Raw genomic sequence first — 14,758 nt, 5'->3', positions numbered from 1 at the left:
CAACTATGCCCCATTGAGAGCTCACAAAATCAAGTATTTTATCACACACAGAGAGCCGAGACTCCCCAGCAGATTATTTCAAAATGAGGCATAAAGAGGACAGCAATCTCTTAACTGAAAGGGTCCTCCAACATATAGGGTTTTGAAGCTAAGACCTTAATATGCAACTGGAACTGGATATGTCACTAGTGCAATGTTCCACATGGACTCATGGTCATCCATCTTATTCAAGGAGTGGAAGGCACATTCTGCTAGCTGGAGCTTCTGGAAGCTCATCCATGGCATCCACAGGGAGTTCTCATTAAAGTAATATAAACCAGAGGTGAAAAAGTTGACTACTATGATGAAGTTCATGAGCCACAAGGAATAATCATAACCTTTCATCAGCCATGTCAGGTGAGGGAAAAAAAAACAAAACAAATTCAAACCACCACTGCAGCCCAGGGTTCTAGAAGATGGAAGTAAACAGTAAGACATTGGTACGGCTTACCTTTTGGGAAAAAAGGCAGAATTACATGCCCAGTGAAATATGCAGGCATAATCTTCCTCTGTCCCTCTGCATGGACCCCTTCTTCCACAGTTATCTCCATTTTGTCCAGGTTTCAGCCTCAGATACATTTCTTCCATTGAGATCCAAAACACAGTAACCTGCTGAGAAAGCAGAGAAACATAGTTTCTTCACATATTGGTTACAGCTCCTTATAGAATGATTGGATCATAGAAATGTAGGCTTAGAAGGGATCTTGAGAAGTCATCAAGTCCAGTGGCCTGTGCTGTGGCAGGACCAAGTAAACCCTAAACATTTACTCTTTCTCAGTGTTGCATGCACACTTGTAATATTTTTCTTTCCACCCCATACCTCCATCCTTTACCACGTTTAGGTGCAATTTCACTCCCACTGAAGAGAATAGGAGTTAGGTTGCAGAGATTTGCTTTGGTCATCATTTAGCAACAGAGGTTCCCAAGGCCATCAAATCCCCTCTGTTACATCAATCTCATCCAGCTGAGTGATGAGCTAACAGAGAGACTGGTACACAACTGAAACACAGATCAAATCCATTGAATTCTGTTGAATAATGATGAAACCAAGTGACCATCTTTCATTCTATTGTCACAAGTCACTATTAGTGTTGTAAAATTGTCATTGATATTATAGTCCACAATGTCAATCAATTTTTTTTTAAAAAATGAAGCTCTTGCCTATCCACTCTAAGGCGCTTGGTGCTTCAGTTAGTGCTTGAATTATTCAATTAAGTGCCCTTGTACACATGTACAGCATTTATTCATAACATATTAATGATTTACATTAATGACTGAAATCCTGACACCTAATTAACAAACAGGAAAAGACATCCGCAAGTAACATAGGGTAAGTGAGAACAAGCCATATATGTATTTTTATCATTAAAGTTGACATAAACTAGAAAAAAATCCAGTGATTCAAATTAAGGTGGACACCTAATCTTTAATCAGTGCCACAGTACCTTCTGTGTTTGCTCTGGTACATTTCTCTGTAGAAAGGTCAAGCTCCTTCCAAAGCAAAGAAACCAAAATAATCAAAATCACAGAAGCTTTCAAATACCCTGCACATCAATATGTTAAATTAATTTCAATTAATTGACTGAAATTTATATACTCTACATTACAAATTGTTACACAGACCTGCTGCATAGGCGCTTTTGGAAACTGAATTAATTCTCTGTTTAAAAAGTGGTTCACAGGAATACGGCTGTAATAGTGGTCAGATTAATTTGCCATGTAAGGCCATACCCTGCATTGCTTGTGTTCAAGGATTCTAAAGACCCCTCAGAATTGGGTCCTTATAGATAACCCCCTCTTCAGTAAATTAAAGAGCATGGGTTTCTTAAAAATCTTCCTTACATTCAGTTATATGCTCTCTAAAGAGTATTCCATGCTTTTCAGCTGAGAAAATCTCTCAGACAATTTTGTAATCATTGGTGTCTTTGTCCATTCACTCATACTAAGGACTTCATCTGCTATCAAAGAAAGAAACTTCTTAAATTGAAAGCCAGGTTGCAAAGTTAGGTAGACTGAATGTGCATGTGTCCAACGAAACAACAAACTTAATTTCATACTGATTTTTTCTCTTTTCTTTGGTCAGAGAACCTAGTTGGAAAAAGACACACCATTTTCTTTTATTCAGAATATTTCTAACTGTCCTCTGTATCTAAGCAATGGTGCATGGTGGAAGACTTGGATTTAAAAGAAGCTATAAGACCTAGATTCTTTAGAACTGTGAAGACTGAAAAGGGTCACACAAAAGTAGATCCAGTTTGTGTCTTTCTGTTGCATGACAGAAAGCACTATGTGGAGAGGCCTTGATCTTAGAGCTAAACATATCCTCCCATTTAGGAGCAGGAGAATACTGTGTATGTGGTGTCATTGCACCTTGCCAAAGTGTAACTATAAGTGGCTGGAAGGAAGGATGATGAAGAGGAGCACAAAGAAAATGTTGACCCACAAGAATTAATCGAGAGACATCTTTGAACTTTCTAGGCAACTGTCCCAATAGTCCACAATTTTCTCCTGTCTGCAATTATGACATGTTGGGGTACAATCCAGATCAGTGAGGGACTGTATCATGCTTGCCCTGCAACCTGGGGTGCCTCACAATGCTTTGCTACTGTATCTCCCACCTGGGCTGCTCACACACAGACAAACAGCATGAAGGTCATACCCTGAGTGTAAGTGTATAGCCACAGCCCTGCTCCAGCAGCTCTGGCCCCAGCAGCCTTGGCACTACTTGCAGAGTGACCTCAACACACTCCCAGTCCCAGATTTTCCTCATTTTGCCCTGTCAAGCCCTCTCCTAGAGAGTCCAGATATGTGAGGTCCATTGCCTCACTAAGCGGGTCGGTGTACAACAGCCTGTTACCTGAAATAAAGTTACCCAAACAATTTACAATGCTGCAATAGTTTTAATTAAAGACTAAAACAAGTGTATTTAACTATAAAAGAGATAGACTGCAAGTGAGTACAAGCATAAGACAAAGTCAGAAATAGTTACAAGAGAAATAAAGATAAAACAGTTTCTGGGCTTAACCAACTAGACTTGGTTCAAGGGGAAGTCCTTTACCACGTGTTTCCAGTAACATTGCTGACCAAACTCTCAGGCCAGGGTCAGCTCCCAACAGCTGTTTTTGTCTTTTTGGGTGAAAAGAGAGATCTCGGGGTGTTTTTGCCTCTCACTTTTATAGTCCAGTCCCTCTTGGAGATGAATTTTCCTGAAAGTTACCGCTCAAACCCAAGTTTATTCAAACAGTAAAAGAAAATGGCATGGTGTCTGGCGGTGAAAGAAATTACATGCTGTTTCTTCTTACCTTTGTTTGCTAAAAAATGAAGATTTTCCTTGTCACCCATCTTCCCTTTCTCCCTGTCTGAGGACCCTGTTTACAACTTACATGTAAACTGAGGTAAACATGCACTCCTTTAAGACCTGCTTGACCCCTCATGCCTAATTGGGCTACATGGGTTTGAACATGTGCTACCATCATCATTTAAAGGGAATTTATAACTTTACATATAATGCTGCTACACACTCCATCATACTATTATTGACTAGTGAGTTATCAGTTTTCAAATGGTACCTCACAAGACATATTTTGCACTAAGGTTATTACAATAGTTTGTATGGCGTGAATATGGGGCTGCATTCGGTCACAATAATACAATGCTTGTCCTTAGTAACTGCTATAAGAATATTACCAAACTCTTACATTGCACTTTTCATCGGCAACTCTGAAAAGCACTTTACAGAGGCGAGGCTCCCCATTTGACAGAGGGGATACAGGCTGAAGTGACTTGTGCAAGGTCACCCAGAAGGCCCAGACAGAACTGTTTCCTGAACCCCAGACCAGTGCTCTATGCTCAGCCTCCCAATATGTACAGGGTTCTCTCTACAGTAGAAGGACTGGAGAAACTATACAGCTCTAGAGCTGAGTTCTCTGTTTTACTTTCCTGGTGACAATTGTTCTGCTCTGACCCCAAAAACTTTATGGAGCTATTAAAATAAAATCATGAGTGGGAACATTTCTGGATAAGAGAGAGGTATGCTAAAACTCAGTGGGAAGAAAATAAGTAAGTAATTATATACTTCAAAGCTCTTGTGACACAGTGATTTCACTGTGTAAAGAGAATGGGGGAAAATATTCATCAGATGTGCAAAGCAGTGCACCTGCTAATTTAACAGTGACAGTAATTTAAAGGTAGATAAACTCTCCAGATATGCCATTTTTAGATTTGTGTTTTGCACATTTTAGTCCCCAGTTTTAGCAGGGATGTCTGTCTACACTGAAAAGTATCATATCTGCTTTCTTCCAATGGCATTTATCTTCCAGCAGCTTAAGCCAGACTCCAGTGGTGCAAAATGATTGGAAATTTTTTCTCCTCCTGTGAAGGACAAGTCAACCATCTATCTTAAAAGCAGAGAATATCAACCCCTCCCCTTCTGTGATCTGCAACAGATAGGCAGAAATTTAACACATTCTGATTGAGAGTTTTAGCATCAGCTTAAATTAATCTTTGGAATTAATGTATATGGGCATCTATGCATGAATGGACCAGCACTAGGACATGGATATATGGGGATGATTCCAAAATACAGGCAATACTATTCTTCACAGATAGTCTATACAAGGAAGATACAGTGACAAGTGACAGAACAACTTGGTTGTTGTGCCAACCTGGAAGTAATTACAAGATCTGGCCAAGTACCACGTGCCAAGTACCACAAACATCCTCAAATTTCATTGATTCCAATGCATTGCAGCAGCTCAGCAAATGGAGTTATAGCAGAGGAACAATCAAAATGCCACTCTCAGGTAGTATATGTGGGTCAAGTGACTTGCACTCAATACCCCTAAAAGGTTATGGGACCTATACATGTTTGAAGTAGGGCAACTATAGAGTGAAACAAGGATTTGGGAAGAACAAAGAGCTATGGAATGAGTCAGAAATAGTGCCAGAATGGATAGTGGGACAGAGGTTTATTTGACTACTTCTCTCCATTGGTTTTATTTAAACACGACACTTACGGAGTTTTATTTTGTCACATCATTTGCCTGGCTAAAATATCCCCAGGGTCACAAATTAAAGCCAAAGTCCTACAATGAGCTTTGTGGAGGAAAATTCACATTGTGTCACCCAGTTTTACGTGTAAGGTTTCTCAAAACTTGAAAATACTATCCTTTGTATGTTATTTCATTACAATGGAACTGGCAGCTACTGCTACAGTTACAGTTGCTAAACAGTTTCCATAATAAAGCCTTGTTTTCAAACTCTCATGCTGCAATATATAGAAAAGGAAGATAGGTCTCATGGGGCTGTGTGTGAATACAAGGTGATTATTACTTAAGTTAGAAGTAATTATTAATTATTGTCTTATATTTATATGTCACATTTTGTTTGGAAGGATCCCAATGCACTTTACCAGCTACGTTTACAAATATCACTTCCCTCACCATGGAAAAGCAACTCTCTCTGGGGTGGAATGCAGCAGCTGTTTATCAGAGAACAACAGTTTAGCACCACAAGTGAACATTATATTGTATACAGTTGAATCTATGGGGCGAATTTAGGTAGGCAAGACGCAGTGACAAAGTGATATAATGGGAGTTGTGCAACTCTATGCATATGCTTAATTCTTCAATCTATATTACAAAAGGGCACATATAACCTTAATTCTACCCAAATAATATGCAAGGTACACAAACAGACAGATGTTCACACATTATGAACTTCTCTCATGCCTGTAAATGAGGCACTAACTTTCACAATACAGATGAACATTATTCTACTATTCTGTACATTTTACTAAAACCAACATGAATATGAAAACATTTGTACTTTGCAATATAGGCTTTGGGTAAAATTTTGCCCTCACTTATGCTCATCCAACTCTATTGACTGGTAGTTGCCATAAGGGCATCCAAATCTTAGGACTATTCTGTCCTTATAGTGCCTACCATAAAATACAGGGACCTTCCCCTGCTTACTCTTCTCTCCTTTGATACACTTATTGGATTTCTCTAATGATCCCATGTTTTATTCTATCTTTGTACTATGCACACTGAGCTGAAGTGATTTGTCCCTCCGTTTATCCCCATTTGACAGATGGGGATAATTATGCTCATCTCTTTTGTAAAGCTCTTTGAGATCAGCTGCCACAAAGCACTATATAAGAGAGCTTTATTATTATATGCCCACTTCACTTTCTTAAAAGCCTGTAAGGAGGCAGTGTGGTTCCTCGGTGCTCTGGAGAGGGATGAGCTCCACCAGACACCAGAGTGGGCAGAGCCAGAGCATTCCAAGCCCACCCCCCAGAGAGTCAGAAGCCAGACAAGAAATATAAGAGCCCAGCCTCAGAGCTGATTCAGGAGACAGCTGCTGGAGAGGCCAGATGCCTCCGGCCCAGATCCAGCTGGGGAGACTCCAGCAACCAGCAGCGGACCTGGAGACTGGCCTGACGGGCCAGTACTCAACATGGATCAGCATGTGGGAGAGTTGCCGAGCCTACCCCTCGCCAGCTACCCCGAGGATCCAATGGTGATCGACCCCCTTGAGGACTCCACCTTGACTCAGGTACCTCCAGAGTGGGAGTAGGGAAGTAGCCCGGGGGCAGCCAACCCGAGTTTGGATGCACCACAGCCAGAACGCATGTCAATGTGTTGTGGCCAGGATCCCCACTGACACAACAGCGGTCCTTTGGCCACTGCTAGGACCCCAGACTGGGACGCAGTGTAGTGGGAGGGCCTGCATCCCCCCCACCACCCAACTCACGGGTGGCAGTCTCCCCCTCTCCCAGGCCCTCGGAGCCTGAAGCCTGGGTGTGCTATTTACCTGTGTTTGCTCAGCCTCTGCCTGAGGGCCTGAGTCCTGAACTCATCGCTGCCCCACCCTGACCCAGGACCTGGGCTTGTTAACTGCTAACTGCTATCTGTGTTTGCTCAGCCCCTGACCAAGGGCCTGAGCTGTGATTCTTTGCTGCCCCACACTGACCTAGGGCCTAGGCTGGTTATCTGCTAATTGTTACCTGTGTGTATGAGCCCCCTGCCAGAAGGCTTGAGTCAGGACTCCTGCGACCCAACCAATTCCCCAAGGGGCCATGCAAGGATTAAAGGAGTCTGTGTGGTTCCCCACCATCCCGGAGAGGGACGAAGCCCGACGAACCCGCTCTACAAAGCCATTGATGGCAATGAATTATTGCTAGGCAACTCCTAGCAATACGCATGCTGCAACCTGTCACTGCTTTTCATGCTTCAGACAATTACTTCCATGCTTGAAACATCATAAACAAATTCTGCTCAGTTTCAAATATCCATTTGCATGGCTAACAGTAGCATGCCAGTAGTGATACCTCACATACACAATCATGTTCCATAACAGCATGATTTGACAGACACAAAATGAAATGGTGACTTACCTTACAGTAAGTGTGGTTCTTTTGAGGTGTGTTGTCCACATGGATTCCACTCTTGTGCCTAAAATCTTCCATGCCTTGTATGCCTAAAATCAGAATCTTTTAGACGGAATATTTGTTGGGGTCATGCTTGAGCTCTCAGTGTTCTTGTGCCATGTACCAAGGGCTTAAAGTTTGGAACAGGCCCAACTGCCCTTCATGGGTTGTGGAATCCATGTGGACAACACATCTCAAAGAACCAGATACTGTAAGGCAAATAATTGTTTCTTATTGTTTGAATGACTGTCCATATATTCCACTCTTGGTGACTCACAAGCAGTGACCTGGTAACATGGAGGTAGATGTTTGAGTCTACCTAAACAAACATTGCAGTGTAAATCTGCCAAAAGAAGCACCAGATCATGTTTGTTTCAACTAGAGAACAGTGCTTCATAGAGGTCTAGAGTGAACCACAAGTTGCTGCTCTGCATTTTTGTGAGATGGGTATGCTTCTCAAGGAAGCAGAAGATGATGGCTGAGGATCTAAATTGGCTAGCTCATAATAGTGTAATGCAACTGGACACCCATTTGAAAGCCTTTGGGTTGAAATAGCTTGCCCCTTTAACCTGTCTGCAAATGATATTGACTGTTTAAAGTCTTCTCAAGACTCTCTCACCCTATCTAAATAGAACAGGAGTGTGCTAAGGACATGTAAGGCATGCAGTCTAGCTTCTCCCTGACTTGTATGTGCTTTGAGAAGGAAAACTGCTTAGTGTAGCACTTGATTCAAATGAAAATCAGAGACTACTTTATGGATGGGGTCTAAGCATAACCTTATTCTTGTGGAAAATTGTATACTGAAGGTTTTTCATAAGAGCCTAATTTTTTTCCAAAATAAAGCAAAGACTATAAAATTATTTTAAACTACCAGTTGGCAGGAAAAACTACTCTAACTATATTATCGCTAATCCTAATATTATTTATATACACACTATGTACAATTTCTTTTAGGAATTTTAGACAGGTGTTAAGGAGGAACTGAGAGGTGGTTGGGCCTGCTCCATCCTTAATGCCATTAGTATGGGGCACAAGGACATTTAGGGCAAATGGGTGACCACTTCTGGCCAAAAGATTCCAATCTGAGTGCCTGGGACACATGCACATGAAGAATGGAATAGCTATGGACAATCACCTGATGGACAAACATTTTTTTCACAAGCTGAGACGTGTCTTATTCCCTGTCATGGTTACTTCTAAACATTTTAAGTGGGCCTCCATCTTTGGCTGCAAAGTTTAAGAGTATCCATGTAGACTTGCATACACAAAATCTGTGAGTGGATGCGTAAATGCAGACTTGCTGAAGTCACAAATGGGTGGTGGGGGAGGGAGGTTTGCAGGTACAAATGAGTGCATTTGCAAGAGGCCTACTCAAAAGTTGCCCCTAAAAGTCAGAGCCATGCAAACAACAGAATTCAGTTTGTGATGGAGTAGTTCAGTTCATGAGTGATTGTGAACTGAACTCTTCCTCTTCACTCTATTATTTGAATATCAAGAACTCAGATCCTGAAGGAAACATGCCACTTGCTCTCATGATGCCCCATGTCATAGTCATTTTTGGAGGGGAAAGAGTTACCACCACCCTATTCAATGCCTCCTGACTCTCAAGAAGGTGTCAGCTGGCTGCTTCAGTATTTGTGGCTGAGGAAGCAATTAGATGGGACTACTACCTTCCTCAATCGAAATAAAAAGCCTACTGGAGGATAGCCAGAAAACTGCCCAATTCCATATGGGGTAGGGAATCCATTCCTTTCCCCCCATAGTCAGCTCAATAAGAAGTCTCAGCAGAAGGGAGCATCTCATAAGGACTAGCACTGTTTGCATATAGTTACACTTGAGGAGAAGGATACTCTTATCCAAGTTCATCTCACATACTAACCTTTTCAGCATGATTGAATCAAAAAATGCAGCTATAAGGTTTGCAATTTCAGATGCTTCTGCTGTTACTAGAATGTTCAACATAAAGACATTCCAGTATTTTAAATGGTCGAGAGTTGGGCAAAAAGCAAGCAAACAAAAAAACCTAGATCAAGAGCCATTTGATAGTTATTGGAATTCTAGAACTGAAATAACTTGAAAGACTTCAACAGCGACAGAATTTACTGCTTCATTGATGAATGTAGCTTAGCCAAAGGCCACATCCATTAAGTTATCTAAAAACAAACAATACGACCACTTGTTAGGTTGTTTTTTTCCTTTAGAGAACCCTCTGCACAGAAGTCATGTGGCAAAGTCCAAACAAGGTAAAGTTCTCCCTGTCTCTGGCAGTAGCTACAATTTCCTCCCTTGTTCGAGAAAGGCTGTTCATAACCTGATCATGTGTGAAAGCCTATAAATTGCAGCTACCCTTGTAGAGCACATCGTTATGGCTGGCTGAGATAGAGGCAGGAGCTTTTCCTCATCTACTCTTTGAGAATTAGCATCCTGGGCTCTCCTGAGATCATAAACTTGCTCTCCCTGGGGCTACTTCTCTCCTAGTGGCTGCCTCTTCAGTTTTCAGAAAAGCCCCAGGAATGGAGTGGCATGACCCTGGAAACTTCCATCTTCTGTCTTAAAGGGCCAATTTGCATGGTTATGCAGATCATTTCACAGATGAAATAGTGAAGAGTGTGCAAATGAAACTTATGGAGTCTGGGAAATGAGAGTTGCTACACGGAAAAAAATGCAGAAGAAAGGAGGGAGAAGACATGCAAAGAAATGGAAGATGAAGAGTAGGAAAAAAGGGAATTTGGCATAAAAAAGAAACAGTGGACAGAAACAGCAATGACTGTAGAAGACAGCATATTTTCCCAGTCAGTGATGCTCAATATTACAATAAGGCCTTGTCCACCTAAGAAAGTTACACCTGTTTTATTCAAGCTGTTATATTAAACACATTTAGTTAAACCAGTGTAAAAAGCAGAGACTTATTTCAGTTTATTTTATACTGATTGGGAATCTATTTGAGCAAAACCCAAATAAGCTGCTCAAATTCAAATAAGACTGTTCCTACAGGGATTTGCACTGGTTTAACTAATGTCAGTCAAATGAAATAAACTTTAGCTAAACCAGTGCAACTTTATTGCATAGACGAATCCTTAGCCACCGAACAAACAACAGATAGTGATAGTAACTAGATAGCTATTACAAGAGAGTCATACTTCACCTTTGATCTCTGTGCTAACTTCCCACTGATGTCTGTGGGGCAAATGCACTGTGGATCAAGAGGAATATGGAATCTAAGTGTATACCTGGCCCACAGACCATAATTAAAAATGGAATTCAGCCCTCTTCACAAAATGAGCTTGACTCCCTTGTCCCATAACACACATTAACCAACAATAGAAGTGGCAGGGGTTGGGACTGAGAAGGCACTCTCAAAATGTCTGCATTAAATTTCCTAGTTGACCCACTTTGCAAATTCTGCTCTTTCCAGATGCAATATAAAAACTTTCTGTAATTTGCAGGGACCTTGAGGGTTAACAGTACCTTTCTTTTTAGTTAAGGAGGTCAGAGACAAGGGATCTAATGCATGGGAACTGTGTTTTAGACATTCCTACCTCTGATATTATGTTCTAGTTCATTAGTATATAAAAATTAATCTGGTAAAGAAAGAAAGCTTTTGGGTTTGCCTCTAGCCTACAGTGACAAAGTGTTCACTCCTATTTGATGATCACTTACCACTTCAGCTAATTTGTGACAGTCGATTATCACTATTTTGTTATGTTATGAGGTTACTGTTTATATCTATTGGACAAAGACAACTTATATTTGTTCAGCTAACAATTTTGGTTGAAAGAAAGATTTAAGATTCTAATTCTACAGCTTACTATTTTTCTCCCCGTGTACAGAAAGGAGTGTTGTGCTGTATATACCATGTAGAGCCTGTGAATTTCTCTTGGCTTAGATGCTGTAAAATTCTTGTGTCTGTTGGATGTTTTGATCCTTTATCACATCTCCACAATTTATTCAAGACTAAACTCCTATTCTCAGAGGGAGTCATGAATTCAGATCTAAAGGCAGAAAGTCTCTAAATGTTTATTCCACTAGTTCAAATTTAGGGCTTCTTTGTTTAGAATGGTCCATTGTGGTTTTACTTCACAGGCTGGGACTATTGTGGGTTTTGTTCAGTGAAGTATAGTGTACTGGTTTCTATTCTTTGGTTGAACAGACAGATGGGAAAGCTGTGGTGAAATGCTAAACTGCTGACTAGCAGACTGCTGTCCGCTTTTGCCTCCTACCTCAGCAAAATATCCTGTGGATCTAAGATGTGATGATATGGACCTAGAGAAATACAACATGTGATTTTAAAATGTACAATGTAAATTAATCAAAACACAAAAACAATCCAATGGGAACCGTATACAAAAGAGCTACCTATTTCTGCAGGGTGGGTGAAGGTGAAAATTAGAATATTCATCTAAGAGGGCCAATACGTAGGTTTTTAGACTTTGAAAAAAATGCTTGTATGGTAGTTAATCTGGTTATGGAAGGGTCCTTTGGGAGAGCTGTGGTGAGCAGCTAGACAATTTGCTTTCTCCCTTAATCTCTTTAATTAGAGTCAATTCTTGGGTCAGAGCAGCTTGATAGCAATCAGACACTGGCGTTGGGCTGAGATTGCAGTTTATGACTGCTTCTGTTCCAGGACTGGTGTACGTGTGTAAATAAAACAAGTTACACTGGAAATATACCCAGACTCTACATCACTGATTTTAACTCCACGGAGAAGACAACTTGCCAGGTCCTTGAATTCTGCTACAGCTCAGCAGAGGAGCAATGCTTGTGTTAGAAAAAGGACACTGGTATTGGAAGAAAGAGCAATGATACTCATCATAAGAGTGGGAATAAGTAAAATGAAAAGAACTATGGAGGAGAAGAAGATAAAAATGTTAGAGAGAGGAACAATTTATCTGCTTGCCCAATGACAGCACATACAATATATCAAACACAAAATGGGATTATAAGGTGGGGTGGTGAGGAAATATATAAACCAACTTTAGAAAGCATTTCAGAAGATGTAGAGAAATGCATGATCTATTGAAAACTGATGTTCAGTGTATTGTTTAGTGCAGGACAGCACTGTTGTCATTAACACTGATGTCTTATTACATTTAAGGAGAGGTATTAAAAAGGTCTCTTTTTTTGTAAGCATCAAGTGTTTTAATTAAGTGTTGCATTTCCCTTTCACAGTATGTTATTTATTTACTACCCACATCTTGACTAGTCTTTTAGTTTTATGAAATTGTGCTGTTAGTAAAATCCAGCATAGGGTAATTTGAATGTATACAGATTTTCAAAAAGTGGGGTTTTTTTTCTACTTTTATTCAAAGGCAATAGAAGTTTTCCTCTGGAAAGTAAGGCCTGAATAAATACCCCTGGGCTAGGTACATAGTGACAAATACATTTGACTAAATTGGTTTGAAAAGGATTATGTCTTGCTGACTACATAAGGAACTCTGATGAATTTCTTCCATGATGCAGGAAGGATAATTATATTTGTGTCATGGAAAAAAACACATGCACATTAGAAACTAGTTTCCCTATGTGGGATTTAAGTCAATTCCCATTAGCATCAATGTATTTTATCAATCAATGCACAGAGAACTAACAATGTATAAAATACATTGATTTCCACTATATAACAACCTCCATTCAAATGGATAGATAGTGTAAATTAAAAGACTCCATACAGAGATTTCAAGTATATTAAAAATTGGTTCTATGAATTACCCAATCTATTTTTGACAGGGTTACAAGCTTGACAACTTCAACTGAGTCTTCCAAGTTTTGAAATTTCTTTTTTTTTTTAAATTAAAATATCAGGGAGATTGCTATACTATGCCTAGTTCTTCATAGTGGACTATCAAATCTTATCTGCCTTCTTACATCTGCCTCCTTATCCTGCATAGTTTTCTTTAGATGCAGGACAAGCTTCATCTTGGGCTGTCAGAGTAACAGCAGGAGAACACTGCTATGATGGAAACATTTTAAAAATGATAAAAACCCCACCTATTACGAGGCTGAAAATAAATAGTCACCCACAGAGAACAAGATTATCTGAAATGTAGCCCTCCATGATCACTGCAGATCATCCCCTATGGTGCAGAAATCTTCCAAAATGGATTGTAACCGCTTATTTCTTTTCAGAATGTACTATTGCCATCATATTAAAAGACATTTACAAAGGGTAAATAATGGTCCAGAATGACAAATGGGAACCAGTAAGCCATACTGATAGAATAGTAAAAAAACAAAGAGACTAATTGCTATGTAGTAGCAATACAGTGTATTAAAAAATAAGCCAATAGGGGTCATCTTGTATCTTAAAAGATATAAGACAGGGGAACATTAAGATACTGCAAAATGAATCAGAAATAAATGTACAGGGCTAACTAGCTCAGTCTTTCATATTAACACCCTGTAACTCCTTGAAGTCTTACCTCCTCCATACGTCAGTGTGACCAGGGTCCCGGGGTGCGAGGGGGGTGGGGGGCACACTGAGGTTACTCAGTTAGGGCAAACTGCAAAAGAATAGGGCAGGCAATCCCCAAGGCTGGTGGATATTCCAATATTTAGATTACCAAGCCAGCACAAAACAGCTTCTACAATACCTGGTTACACTGAAGCCAGAAACAGTTCCCTTACAGCAACGCAGCCTTGGTCTGCCTCCCAGACAGCCAAGTCAAATATGAAAGTTCTACCAATCCCAAAGGATCGGACACATTACCTCCCAAGTTAATGAATATTCCAGATCTTACCCAACTACACACTTATAGTCAATTCTTATTAACTAAACTAAAATTTATTTAAAAAAGAAAAAAGAAAAAGTATTGGTTAAAAGATCAGTATACATACAGACATGAGTACAATTTTGAGATCATTTACATAGCAGAGATGGTGAGCTTTGTAGTTGCAAAGGGTTCTTTCAGAATTAGTCCATAGGTTATAGTCCAATGTTCATATCCAGGGTGATCCAGGTGGGACTGGAAATCTCAGTCTTATGACGCAAGCTTCCCCTGCATAAAGCAGATCTGAGATAAAAAAGGATCAGGACCCAAGGGTTTTTTATACAGTTCTAGGCCTTCTCTTGACAGTTCGGAGTCCTTAGCCAAGAACAGGAAATCATCCTGACTTTGAAGTAGACCTAAGTAAACAATAACTGGTTGGAAAATTGTTCCCAGAGAGTAGTTATCAGTGGTTCACAATCATGCTGGAAGGGCATAATGCGTGGGGTCCCACAGGGTTCAGTTCTGGATCGCTTCTATTCAATATCTTCATCAGTGATTTAGATAATGGCATACAGAG

The 14,758-nt window shown here is 40.2% G+C and overlaps 1 long non-coding RNA gene across 2 annotated transcripts in view; it reads right to left on the bottom strand.

Annotated features, from left to right (window-relative positions):
* The window catches only part of LOC144930836 (uncharacterized), a 196,205-nt gene that overhangs the window by 77,650 nt on the left and 103,797 nt on the right, over nt 1-14,758 (bottom strand). For both annotated transcript variants that reach the window (XR_013636249.1, XR_013636248.1), the window contains exon 5: nt 491-651. This is a non-coding gene — a long non-coding RNA (uncharacterized LOC144930836). The remainder of the gene's footprint in view (nt 1-490; nt 652-14,758) is intronic.

This window comes from Lepidochelys kempii, chromosome 9 (assembly GCF_965140285.1).
Source record: "Lepidochelys kempii isolate rLepKem1 chromosome 9, rLepKem1.hap1, whole genome shotgun sequence".
NCBI lineage: Eukaryota > Metazoa > Chordata > Testudines > Cheloniidae > Lepidochelys > Lepidochelys kempii.
The sequence above is the reverse complement of the archived record's forward strand: the minus strand, read 5'-3'. Positions and strand labels throughout refer to the sequence as shown.